The following is a 10,098-nucleotide window of genomic DNA, read 5'->3' as shown; positions in this document are numbered from 1 at the left end:
TATGTAAATGTACTTTATGTTGTCTTATTGTATGTTCACTAGTTTGTAGCTTCGATACTGTTAGCTGGTTAGATAGCATGTAGTATGATCATGAGTCCGATTTTTAAATGCTAATTATCCTCAATGGCAAGTTAAGTCATGAATGTCTTGACGACTTTGCCCGCTGTAGAAGTGCGAGCAAGGTCTTGATGGACTACAACTGAGTGCATTGCAACAGTGAAAGGATGAAAAGTTGACAAAACTTAGCTTGAACTTGGGCGTGGGTTCACAAATGTGTCCGTTGCATAGCCGGGAAGCCTGAAAGCATAGGAAATAGTATTGCCTAAATCCCTCAGGAACATATGGCGTTGGTACTACAAGGAAATGAACTCACCGGTTTCTCGCAATGGCAATAAAAATATACAGTTATTGGTGTAGTAAAAAATCCGTGGGTAGAACAGGTCATCAACTTTGCAGGTACCCAGGTAGTAAGGTCATGGGAAAGAAATTACAAAAACTGAATTGGAAACCCCGATGGTCGATGATATTGAATTTTAAAGGCAAATTTTAGCTGGTGGCCGTGATAAAAGGGTTACGAGCAGCAAAGTTGGAAACACGAAAAGTCGTTAAAACGTGGCCTTTTAAAAGCCCTGTGCTGTATGACATATAAGAGCAATTTCCGTCGCAGTTGCTATCACATACGTTTAGACTGAAGTGGACATTACAAGATATATGCATACATCAAGATCAACTGTTTGTCCATGTCAATTACATGTACTTAAATTTGATCCGTGAATACCTCACGTGTTGGAAAAAAGTTTAGCAATATACTATATGTACTTCAAGTGATGATTGACGGTGGCACTGTCGTTGATTGCCACTCTATCAGAGACTCATAGTTAGAAAATTTTGGGGGGAAATTACAGCCGGGAAAGTAAGACAACTTGTAATGAACCGGCGAAGGTCACGTACAGGCAATGAGGCAGTGTGTGTGTGTGTATGTGTATGTGTGTGTGTGTGTGTGTGTGTGTGTGTGTGTGTGTGTGTGTGTGTGTGTGTGTGGATTTGTCGCAAGAAACCGCGAACGTTCGTATGTAAAAAGCATCGTCGACTCTGAGACTCGAGACAAGAACTGTTCACAAGCCAGAGGCCTTTACCCTTGACTTGCGCACACGGAGTAAGAATGGTGAATCGCCTTATAGCAAGTGACGGTGCCGTAACGTCTAGATTCTTCACTAGTTATATTATACTTCAGTAAGAAGAGCTAGAGGCGTCCTTGACAGTGGCCTGAAATGACAGAATCCTGCCTAACCGTATAATGTTAATCGTTTTATGCCGTATAGAATATGGTTTTTTCTCAATCTTGCTAAGTACGGATGACCAAGGACTTTCCCCATTGAAGATTACAAAGTTATTTTAAAGAAGAATGGAGCAAAAGCGAGGAAAGGGCAGCCAGGTTGTCTACTAACGTCTAAGAGGTTCGCTTTTGCACCGCCTCTCCCTTCCGGTCTTGAGGGAAGAATGCCTGCATAGGATACATTCAATTTGTGCCTGCCTTTGTAATTCAGATCCTTCAATCATCGAATTCCTGATTGAAAAACTTGCTTCCGGGAACCGCTTAATGGAAAGTTGCACCAGGACATTACCGACTTAAGGCATCCACCTGCTGAAACTGCTGGCGGTAAATCAATTTCCCAAAAAATGCGCTTATAGGAAGAAAAAAAAAAACTAGTCTTGAGAATAATTTCTGTATATTTCTTAATAGAGCTTTCATTTTTCGCTTCCGCAAACATCCCGGCCGGGCTCAGCAAAAGTGTATTATGAGCCCAAAAAAGGCCCCAAAGAGGCTATGGAGGCTATACTAGTACTTGATCCATTTCTAAACCGGAGCCCGGCCGGGATGTTTGCGGAAGCGAAAAATGAAAGCTCAATTACGGAATATACAGAAAATACTAATTTTGTTCAGTTCTGTGTGCTTTATTGTCTCTTCTATTGTACTTTTAGTTCCCGAAAGCTGCCCAACCGGGCTCCGGTTTGAAAATGCATAAAGAGTTGTCGAATAATTGCATAATTGCATCAGTTTGGCGAATAACAAGATATCTTTATTCACAACTAACGAGTAATATGACGTGTTGACCGTCTGTCACCTTCTTCAGGGCAATAATGATCGGTTCACTGTGCACTGCAGCTAGGTGTCGCTGCTAACAATGCGGTTCCAAACGTACAGTACGTGTAAGTTGTTGTCACAGCCGTAGACCTAATGTAATTTACAGAAGACATAGCCTTACGAGTCAATTGATGACAACACTTCAAGTGGAAATTATGATTTTGACAGGGAGCTGTCTCGTTCTAAACATACCCGCATTTATTTATGAATTCCGACCATTCCCGTTGTTCGCTTTACTGTAAAAGGGGGCATGTTTGCGATTGCTTTCTGTTCGCAATTTTTGCAATTTCACAGTAAAACCTGCATGTCAGTTTTAGCCTTGAACGTTAAATCACCCAGAACACTTCGTTTTCGACCAAGTTACCTCAAAATTAAATCCCCGCGAACATTTCCCATTTTTACAGCGTAGTATTCCTCTATTCTCCATCTCCAGTACTGTACATAGTTCTATGCTAAGCAAAATGCCTTATCAGACAAAAAACATCAGTACTGCACTTAGCCAAACGGTATATCAACCATGTAAACCCAAGAAGCACTGATGTGTATTCAACTCTGTCAAGTCAGGAAAGTTAGGGTCATTGACATATGCTTCACTTTCCAAATCCACCTGTTTCTTAAATCCGTCTTGATGGAGCATTTAATAGTGTTTTGACAACTGGAGGCAAAACGCAATTGATTTTGTAATGCCGCCTTTATATCTTGTGTGTATGGTATATATATATGGTGCCCTGCCAATTCACGTCGGCAGCTTAAGTCTATTTAAGAACCTATTGATAGAGACCACTTTTCATGAATACAGTCAATAATGCTCTATCTAACGGTGAGATTCAATTTCCGGCATTTCTCACTTCTCCATGTCATGCTATAATCAGTTTCACTCCTCCATTAAGCCAAATATAACCGCTCCATTCTCCTCTCCTATCGTGTCAATGGCCTGCCTAAAATTAGAAGTATTAAAGGATTTTCAAATCTTCTAGAAATAATGAGAAAGAAAATGAAAGAGATAAGCAAACGAAGCCATGTTGATTCGTTCTTCATCTCTTTATCATTCACGTCTTGCACGATATCAGTTACAGTTACCAAAAGGAAGATTTACCAATATCCGATGAAACAGAAGGCAACTGTTTACGCGTTCTTGGAGACTTTTGACCTCTACGCTGACATTCAGGACGTACATATTCGAACATTGACCCTCCCCATCCCTCTGGCTCCCGGGGAAGGTCCAAATGGGTTCACCCTGCTTCATCGTGAGTGCACTTATATGTCAATACACAGGAGGTGTTGGAAGTTTGCCCTGAAATTGAAAGTAGCCGGACTCTGAAAGGTTTCTGACGCATGTCGCGGATTAGATTAAATGCTTGATGCCAGTGAAATTAGATTTTGACACTAATTCTGTTACATGACTGACCCACGCAAGGCGTGTCAACATCTGATCGAAAGACTCAGTGACGTGTTTGCGTCAGTGCTGGTCCACTGAGTCAAACGGTAAGTATCTGGAAGGCGTCTGAGACACAGGGTGAGCTGACTGTGGCGGTTAGTTGGAGGTTGCTGGGTGGTAATTTGGATCGACAGCCACGTTGATTACGACTTTAAGGGGGTATTCCTTATGTAAAAGGCTTACCTTGATCAAAGATTACCAAGTGAACGCTTATCTTCCTACAGGAAGTGCGTTCAATGGTGCACTTATGCGCCCCATCTCTATTTCAAAACGATGCGACTAAAAGCCTCTGATTTTGACTGGATTGTAACTGACGGCTAGCCATTAGCCTACAGCGCCGCTATGCATCACACGGCCGCGTACTGTGCCCGTCCGTCAAACCTGGTTTATCGGCGCGAAGCGTCACCACGAAGGGGCCAGCGTTGATAATTGTTAAATTGGGAGTAGTCGGAGTAATTTCTCGTTAACTGATGATAGCTCATTGCCAGCGACATAGGTACCTCATGGGCGCGTGCGTGACGCGAGTAAGAATGATATGATTGGCTTGGCGTAGAAGGGAGCAATTAATTGAAATAAATCATTTAAAACCGTAAAAGGTTACCTACATGCCTACAAGCAGCAGACATGCAAAACGCATGGTTAAGTGTTGGAAAGACGATAGATAGACAGAGTTTGCCTTTGAGGTGGGATCTTTGCTTTAAGAAGTAGCCTTTTCCAAATTTCATTTTGGGAAGTCAGTGTACCGCAACTACTGCCCTGCAGTGTGGATATCAGGACTGGACAAGGGCTACCGACTTTGAAGTGTTTGACCGGACAATAACCTAACAAAAACGTATGGTGGCAAAAACCGCACTTGGAACATGTCCAGAGAACAGTGTGTACTTGGGTCTACCACAACCACGCATAGAAAGTTTATATATTTCTCACCACTGCTTAATTATGGGATTAAAACTTTTTTTATTGTAAAAAAAGTCAACATAACAGCTATATATATTGGGAAACACAATTTGGGAAAGCTAATGATGGTGCTCTAGGAAGGGCATTGCAACACGAGTTCTAAATCTTCACATTTACTCTGACCTGTATCTGTATAGCCCATAAAACTACCTTGGGTGTACATGTAACACTCCAGCTTATAGGCCACATGTACACTGGCTTAATTTTATGGATGACATCCGCGCGCTCATAGACTTTCGCCTGTTCTAAAATAACAAACAAAAACCCTGTGGCCACATGTGACCCAATAGAATCCCTGGTCCATCAGAATTTCTGCTTGCCAGAGGATCTGCTCTCGGTGACGGGAACGTGTTAAAACATCATCAAGTAAGCCGCATGCCACACTAGTGATGTCATATCCGTCACTCTCGCTCTAACCGCTGTCAGTTTAATCCGTCACAAATGGGAGGATTAGCGGTTGGAATCCACAGGCTCCTGCTGCTTACATCCGGTGAGTGAAAATTACGTCCTCCAGGTGAGAGTGCTACAGTTAACCCAGGATTATAAACCCGCCGAGTGTAGATACATGGTGCTCTTTTGGACACACGCATTAGTATATCTAAAGCTACTGATTCATAGGTGTCATATTAGGTGAGAGTATGACTGAAACGGTTGACATTGTACAAAGCTGATAATCGCTGGTTTAGAGTCGACTTTGTGACGCATGACAATGTGTGGAATTTATCGCTGGAAAGATTAAATATATGGTAATAACTCTATTGTACAAAAATTCTATGAAGTATAAAGTATCATAATTGCATCTGATACAGAGCTACAGTTTCATAGGGATAATCTTAACAAAACTAATAAAAACGTGTGTTGTAAGGGATAAGAATGGGCTTTACAGTCATTGGAGGAATTTCCATGTCTAGACATTTCTTAATACATGTATATCTTTCCATGTATACCATGCAGGGGTTGTCACGTGTTATTATGTACATACATTAAGTATTTAAAATGTAAAAGCATTGTTTTCCTCTTCAGAGAATAATCATATCCCTCAGTGTGCAAGCAGTGAGCTCATGTTGCTGCAGACTGTATATTGAAAATATACCCAAGCTTTCTACCCGTGCCAAGAGATCTGCATTTGAGGGAATACTTATGACAATTCATGACGCCAGTGACAGTTATGTTTCCCGTGGCCTTACTTCATTGGGTTACTGTCGTTCATGCACGGTGTACCCGTTAATACAATCCTGACACAGACTTGAACCCAATACATTAGGAAAAGAGCAGAAGCCCACGGTAGACCTTAGAGCACTTCGGTAGTACGACGAACTGCTCCTGCTATTATATTCACTGTACGTGGTGGTATCAGGCTGCGATTAGACTTAAAGTTATGATCTTAATAGGAATAACAACAGGTATCTTATGATTATGATCATTACTTTCGTCGTTATATATGGAAATACAGGTGTACATTTCTATGGCTTTTCAGGCGTAGATATTATCATTCTCTATAAGCGATTGCCGCCTGTTTTCTTAGGAATCGCTTCCACATTGCTTTCTTTTTGACTCAGTATAATTTCTGTGGCTTGCAAAACCAAATGATCGTTTATGCACTTCATCTTCACGATGCAGATACCCAACCAATGCTGCTCACAAATTACTGTCTTGCTTGAAAAATGACGCAGATATTACGCTAAGCCGACGGCGACGTGATCGTCAATCTTGATTAAAGTAGAGCCACAAATCCGTTCGGGTGATAATCCGTCATCATTATCACCGGCTTAGAGGCCCTTATGAAATTAAAAATCATATCTTATCTCTGTAAATCATATATATGGGATTCCCATGAGAGCATAATCTGTATACAAATAGCTGCGATTATTGTGTATTTACGTTAATGTTGCTTCTGTCATCTTTTCTGACAGTGTCTATATAATCATACACAGACTGAAATCATTTGCACAAATCATGATAGACTCAAACGATTTTCTGTAAGCTTTCAATGCTTCAACCTGCGTGTCCTATTTGCAAACTGATACACCAGCCCTTTAAATTTTCGACTTCAATGGCAAACGGATTTTGGTACTTTCCTAGGTTGTGACACAGCTTTAGAAAGTTAGAACATTAGTGGAAAATGTTTTGCACAAAGTTCAAACTACATGCACTCAAGTTTGAATATTATACATTTGCCACATGAATACAAGAATGAGAAACCTCATCTAAATCATTGTCATCCTAACCATTACCCATCACCAAGAGCAAGTTGCACACACTATTGGCCAGTGTCCAATAGTGTATTAACGGGGCATTCTGAGGCAAAACAATGCTTCATCACATCAACGAGGTTTTTCAACCTCCTTAATGACATACATACTTGCTTTTCACACTATCTAAATCTCATTCCTTGAGGGCGACCGGTCATCTTCATGAACAGTATTCATGGAATCTGCTGCGAAGACCAGAAAGTTCTTCAAAGTTGGGAGACCGACCACTGACACACATAAATGCATTGTGTCCTTTGATGACGAAGTTTAACCTTTACGGGGCAGAAGCTAATAAGTAGAACAAATTGCAAGCAACGCCTCTCCTCGTAAAGTCCCAATGCACAATATCTGGCCCAGAAAACTCATCTCAGAAGGTTAATGAACAAGTTGGCGAAAGAATCCAGTGTTCGATTTGTGTCGACACGCGGCTGTGCGTATTGCCGTGAAAACGGAGTTACTGTAGTTGGAATACTTTTAAACATCGACTTGGCGCGAGAGACTATTTTCCACACAGTCAAGCAAAAGCAATGAAATCTTCGATATTCCTTCTTTTATCATTACAATTCAAAATGACCGATAGCAAAAGCTATCTATCACACGTAGGTGTGTGACGTACTTATCGGATTTATGATTGTATGTAAGAAAGCTCTGTTGGATAATCCTCAATTGTTATTCCGACTTGGTAATTCTCACCCAATGCGCATTGACAGTGAGAGCAATTTGACCACTTGCATGAGTGGCTATGGTTTTTATTTCCAGTTCGAGTAATTTTAAGCCCTCCGTGAGAAAGGGTTGTAAGAGTGGATGCTACCCTCGGTGGGTGTTCTTTTGATAGTGCCGTGTGTTTTATTACTTAACAGAATCCATCACACACATCCACTGGCCACCTACGCACGAGTATTTTATTACAGGCAGGTTTCACGGCGTGAACACCATGTGTTGATATGATAACGTCATACATTCTATGCAGCCAACTTTGATCCAAAAGAAACGCTTTATGCCTACATTTACAACCTATCATATATAGATAACGGTTAACTGGTGAATGACGGATGGCATTTGAAGACGAAGATATTGCCTCTCGCATGTCACTTCTGCCTCTAGGATGATTGATGAAAGTCTAAAACGCATCTTTGTAGTAAGCGTTCTAATTTATCTTCGCCTGCCCGCAATCAAATATCATTTTGTGTGTCGCCTGACTACGCTATCCCAGATATGCTCTTCACTCCCACACAAATTAATATGGAATGTGTTGATAAACATTTGCCAGTTCCTTTTCGCGCCAAATATCAGTTTAGCTTCAGTGATATTTTCTTCATGTTCTGTAGGCCCATGATTATGATGACTTTGGAGAGCCAAGCATTGTTCGGAAAACGGTGACGAGACCAAGTCATCTAAAGGTGTACTCTCACTGCATTTGCGTCACGCTTGTGTCACTGCGGGGTTCGAAAGATACTCAACGAATTTCAGAGATTAAGAGAGAAAATAACAAAGCAGTGATGCAGTGAACGAACCCCGCAGTGACGCAAGCTTGGCACAAGTGCAATGAGAGGCCACCTTTAGTGCAGAAATACATTCAAAGGCTGTACTGTAAAAGTGTCTGACTACAATCGTAGGCATGTTGGATATCCTGTACACTTTCTATCGCTCTCATCGTGAGATAAGATAAAAAGTAGAAATGTACTACGTATTGCCGTGTTTTGCTGGAGGAAACACCGCGGTAGAAGTTCTCGACATAAGAAAAACACGCCATGAATTCAAAGTGAAAACCCTGCGGCAGATGTTCCAACTGCTCGAAGAATATTCCCGATGCCTCCCACATGTACTAGCACCTGGGGAAATTTCCTGTCGAATTCTACACTTAAAGTCGTAAATGTAATTTCTGGTTGTTTTCCTCATCAAAGTACGGTGCAGTAGAGGTCGGATACAGTCACTGGTTGCATGGGCAATGTATTGATGACGTCAATTTTGTTAGGAAAGTTCTCAACTAGTCATCAGTGAAGTCTGACCATGTCCTTACTCCAACAAACGGTGATCACGCTGAAAACTAAATCTTATTTGTGTCATTTCTAATTTCATAATTTGAATATCAAACAAAATGCAAAAGGACGTATCGATCAACACCTACGCAAAGGCCTAGTAACACAAGTGTTTACTACTCGTATACATGTAAGTGATGTATAGATCCGTAAAGAAGGCAGATACGTCAACGTTAACCATGGTTTAAGCGCGCTTAAGCACTGTTTTTATTACCGTGTATGGCTTAAAAGATGACACAACACACAATGATTCAAAGCATGACATTTGTTAAGCGCTCTGTCAAATTATTCGTGGGACCGGGTAGTGCAGCGGCAGCATGTTCGACCGGGTTCGAATCCGGCTGCTGTGTTACCGATCTTGTGCCCTTGGGAAAGGCACTTAACACGACTTTCCTCACTTTACTCAGGTGAAAATGAGTACCTAGCTACGGCTAGGGCCGTCCCTCGGATCGGACGTTAAATGGAGGTCCCGTGTCTGGGGAGAGCCATACCCCAGGCACGCTAAAGAACCCACCATATGTGCGATGGTGCGGTGAGAGTGGTTCAAAACCTACAGTCCCTGACCGCACACTTGAGTGGCGTCGAATGGCAGCTCGCTCAAGACCCTTGCGATTCAGTCCCGCTGGGTGATAGTCGGTCTCTAACGCCCCCATCAGTGCTGCACGTCAGCGTCCTGGCAGATAAAAAATCTGTCAGCCCAGCTGCTAATCTGAGGTCGGGGTAGACATAGAAAAAATTTTTAAGTCGCATCTCGGTATCTGCCTTAGTGTAATGGGGGTATAAAACAATATACTGCTGATCCTCTCGACATCGGTTCTGCTCAGTAAGAAATCTTAACTTTACCAACAAAGTTACTCTGTATTTCATCTTCCTCAAACCAAGTTAGCTCACCACCCTAACTCTGTTACACTACCATTCTCATGATTCCGCAAGATGAATTTTCTAATATTTCTTTTTAGATAAATATATAGCACTAGGTACATGAGATTGTAGAAGAGATCTGGTGCTTTGTAAGGTTAGATTCTCGGCTTATCGAATAGAAACACTCATGTATCACGGGCCTACTAAAGCTGCACCTGTCCATGGCAACAATATATGTATAAATCAGGCATATCCTGCGCGACATATGATGGATAAAGGTTATTCTCTGCAATCTCCATAAGCCATATCTATTCCTAGATATGAAAGAGTTCAACAAAACTCCAGAAATACTTCTTTTTGTCATCAAAGTTTTATATGTTTCAATGTCCAGCGAAGAGACCACAA

Source organism: Branchiostoma floridae, chromosome 13, assembly GCF_000003815.2.
Source record: "Branchiostoma floridae strain S238N-H82 chromosome 13, Bfl_VNyyK, whole genome shotgun sequence".
Classification (NCBI taxonomy): Eukaryota; Metazoa; Chordata; class Leptocardii; order Amphioxiformes; family Branchiostomatidae; genus Branchiostoma; species Branchiostoma floridae.
Note: the sequence above shows the minus strand (reverse complement) of the source record.